The following is a 4,154-nucleotide window of genomic DNA, read 5'->3' as shown; positions in this document are numbered from 1 at the left end:
TTCTTTCTTTCTTTCTTTCTTTCTTTCTTTCTTTAACCTTAACTGCTGAGAAAGGCAAATGCTTAGCAGATAAAGGACCATCCATTGTCTGGACTGTCTGCTGCAGCTTTCTTTGTCTGGGAACTGTAAGAGAAAGGCAGAGGCTCTTTTTTTTTTTTTTTAATTCTTTTTCTGCATCTAAAAAAAATAATAATAATCAATTTTGCATTTAGCAGTGAAAAATAAAACCCCGTGCTGCTGGAGCGCACAGCCCGATCTCCATTGGCCTCTCCTCCCCTCTCCCCCTTCCCCTCGCAGTCCCCCTCCATTAGGTATCACTCGGGTAACATTTGCAGCCCGGCCCATCACTCATTCCTGACTCCATTCCAAGGTTCCCCCTCCACCCGACTCCTTCTCTCCCCCTCCCTCGCAGCTCTCAGCTCTGCTCTACTTGTCTAACAAATCATTGCTGTAGGACAAGCGACCGGAGACTGCACACACAACCCGACAGACTGCCAGGGGAGGGAGAGCTTTGTGTTTTGGTTCTTTTCTTTGTAAAAGCATTCCCTCTCCGGGACGCCCTCCTCTGTGCTCCCCCAGCCCTCTCCTTCCCCCCTCCTCCGCCCCCAGCCTCAAGCTGACCGCGCTGCTTGGCGGTGTCGGGGTGACATCACAGCAAACGCTGCCTTTCCCAGCGTGTGGCAGCACGGAGGGATCCCTTCAGCGCACAGCAGCCTCACCCAGCCTCGTAAAAGCAGCTTTTGTGCCTTCTGCCCGAGGGCAGCTCTTGTGCCTCCCTCAAACCAAGGCTACACAGGTCAGGGCAGGCAGGGAAACGCTCAGGAAAATGATGCCCAGCAAAACGCCCTCTGGAAACCGGTGGCATCCCCACGTTCAGAAGGCTTTATTTGTTATTGTTCCAGCAGACATTGGAACCAATCAATTAAAATTCTTTCTAAGATTTTGTAGTCGGAATCCTCGGAGATGCTCCCTGGCTCCGTGGCTAGAGCTGTGGAAGACCGAGGCTTAAGTCCCACACCTAATTAATCGGGATGAATGGGGTTCACTCTCTCCTGCTGATGGGTCTTCATTGACAATAAATTGCAGCATGCTTTTTTTCCATTCAGAAAGGCTACATTTCTAGCAGACGTGCTACTTGACCTCATTTCTCATCTCCCGTGGCACCTCCTTGGTTGCACACCGTACACTCACAGTCAATCCTGCTGAGCTGTTTGGGCTCTCTGCACCTTGTGCACCTCTGATGAAAATTCCTCCACGATTCAAGGTTTCTATTGGAACCTTGGAATTCTTGCTTGTCTACGTGTTGTCTCATGCTGAAAGTTAAGGCACTCCATTGTGCCACCTGTATCTTTTTACAGCTCTTTGCCAAACAAAAAGCATTCCCAGCTTTGCTCCACTGACAACTCCCAAAGTCACAGACTGGTTTGGGTTGGAAGGGACCTTTAAGATCAGCCAGTTCCAAACCCCTGCTACAGGCAGGGACATCTCCCATTAGACCAGCTTGCTCACAGCCCCATCCAGCCAGGCCTTGAATGCTTTCAGGGAGGGGGCATCCACAACCACACTGGACAATCTGTTTCAGTGAAAAGACATGGATGAAACAATTTCAAACATCCCTTCTTTACACAGAACTCATCCCAAATACAGAACCGTTGGGAATTTCTCACATCTTCACATTTCCCCAGCTGTGGCCCACTGAAGGGTTAAAGCAAGGGCACATTTGTAGATGAGGACACTGCAGGTGTGAGTAAGGGGACAGTAATGAAAGCAGGAGCAAGGGATGGTGCAAGGACAACAATTGCAAGTGCGGAGTTCTGTGACTGAAGATAAAACCATGACCAAGTTCTGTGGCTTGATGCTGTCCTGCAGCCAAAGCAGGCAGCTCTCACAGAGCCGAGGGGAGCTGTGCCTCCAACAGCTGCCATCCACAGTGAGCAGATCTCTGGCTCCATTGGGTCCCACTGACCAACTGCAGGTCGTGCGCCCAACCCAAGCCTGCAGGTAAGAACAGACCTGAATGTCGGGGCTGTGATGGAACAGCACGTCTGAAGTTTTCAGCCAAAGGCCAGAAAATAAAAAAGTTTGATGTTTGGCTCAGTTTTCACAGAGCTAAGGAAACAAAGGTAAATATTAACAGTGATTACAGGCAGGTAGACAGAAATGCCAACGGGAAAGGAAAAAAAAGTCCCAGCCATGGCTCAGGCCAAGTTCTTTCTTTGATGCCTGGCTCCAGTAATACAAGAAGCACCACGGGAGCAATGTCATTCTGCACACACAGCAGCGACCACCTCTGAGCTTACAGCAAGCCACGAAAGAGGCAGGGAAGTGCAAGAGCTGATGCTACAGCAACACCCCGACTTTGTGTCTTAAGGCCACAGGTAGTCACCTGCAGGCTGAACCCCTTGGAATCAGGGAATACTTCCACCATCCTGCTCCACAGGAGGGTACCCCGCTTCCCCATAGAGAGCTCTGTTGGAGGGAGGCAGTGTGCAAACACAGCTATGGGGGTGAAGTCACAGCAGTCTGGAGAGCAGCTCTCCTTCCAAAAACCTTTCTTTTTTTCCCTCAGATGAGCGTTAAGTGGAGCAGTGCACTCCCAACTCAGCAGCCGTTCATTGCTGCCAACTGGGAGTGAATCTCAGTGACTTTGAAAAGAGGAATGGCAAAGGACTTTCAGTGAAATTAAAAATGTAAATGTATTTCTGATGTTGGTTTCAGATTCCCTCCCCCACCGCACTTCCTGAACATTAGTGTGCAAGCCTCTGCCACCAGATTTCCAAGATAGCTTCCTGCAATACGACTGGAGGCATATGCCATCAGCACCTGAATATCACTTTGTTGTTAGGGCCCAGCCATATGTTTCCTATTTAAAAAAATTACTTTATATCACAGGAAGCCACTTTTTCTTGCAACAATAGTGGAGGTTCATGTAACCGTTTCACCCATACAGGGAAAAAGAAGGACTAACCACCAGCAGCTTCACCAAAGTGTAGCCCTTTTTTATTTCCCCACATGCAACAAATCTTACGTTCTGATTAATTTATTCAGTGAAATGGTGCTATTGCAACAGCAGCCAGTGGAAAGGAGAAGGCTTTAGGATGTGAACAAAGTGCTGGGATGGTGGAACGGTTCCTGAGTCCTCCGGCCTCAAAATTAAACTCAGCTTTACACAGGGATGGGAAAACACCCCTCCACCATGAAAATGGAGAGAGAGTCGACTGCCTGACACACAACCTCTAACATTCCCTGACACTGAGTGCCCAAAGTTCTATTAAAAATAGCTCCTAACGCTGCACAAAACCACAACATGGAGCAGGCAGAAGGGCAGGCAGACGGGACTGTGCCAAAATGGTATTTTTTATTTGAAAATGAAAGTCTCTTTCAAATGTTATCCTCAGTGACTGATTACTTTTCCCCCTGAAGAGCATCCCGACTGACAGCCCAGTGCTGCCCTGTGGGACAGGGGCCAAGTATCTCCCACAGAAGGAGAGAGAACCAGCATTGGAATTACAGTCCATGAAACACCCCAGCGTCCTCATTTTGGAACATACATCATTTAGGTTTTCAGCTGCAATATTTTGTGTTTCATTTCTAGCAGGAACAAAATAAACGTCTTCCTTAGAAGCTTTTCTGGAAAAACTCCACATCCCTTTCCCCTGTGGCAGCAGAAGCACAGCCCTGTGGTTACTGCTCTCTGACACTGAGGCAGAACTTTGCTGTGCCTCAGACTGAAAGAGAAGGTGTAAAAAGTTGTGAGGAAAAATGAAGACAACGGGGAAAGCTTCCTGGAGATGGAGGGTTCAATATTCCCATCTTTTCAAGGTATTCCAATAGTGACGGGTGTAGCTTCACAAAGAGGAAGGGATCAGAGTCACAAACTCTGCTGTGTGAGAAGCAAACCTGTTGCTCAATTAGAGCTGGGAGTTGTCAGAGCATCCCCAGGCTGACACAGCCGAGTGCCGGCGGTGGTTCGTCATCAAACTGAGGCTGTCAAAACACAGAGCTGAATTGGAGTTGAAACTCACAGGATATTTTGGGGGGGAGGGGGGACGAAAATACGTGACAAACTCTGCCTTGTTCTGAATGTAAGCGCTGCAGGTTTTATACCCCAGCCTAAATGTCTTCCTGAGCAACAGAGTGCTGCTCAGAGGATA

Source organism: Lagopus leucura, unplaced genomic scaffold, assembly GCF_019238085.1.
Source record: "Lagopus leucura isolate 7727_CA_CO unplaced genomic scaffold, USGS_WTPT01 Super-Scaffold_100034, whole genome shotgun sequence".
NCBI classification, from domain to species: Eukaryota; Metazoa; Chordata; class Aves; order Galliformes; family Phasianidae; genus Lagopus; species Lagopus leucura.
Note: the sequence above shows the minus strand (reverse complement) of the source record.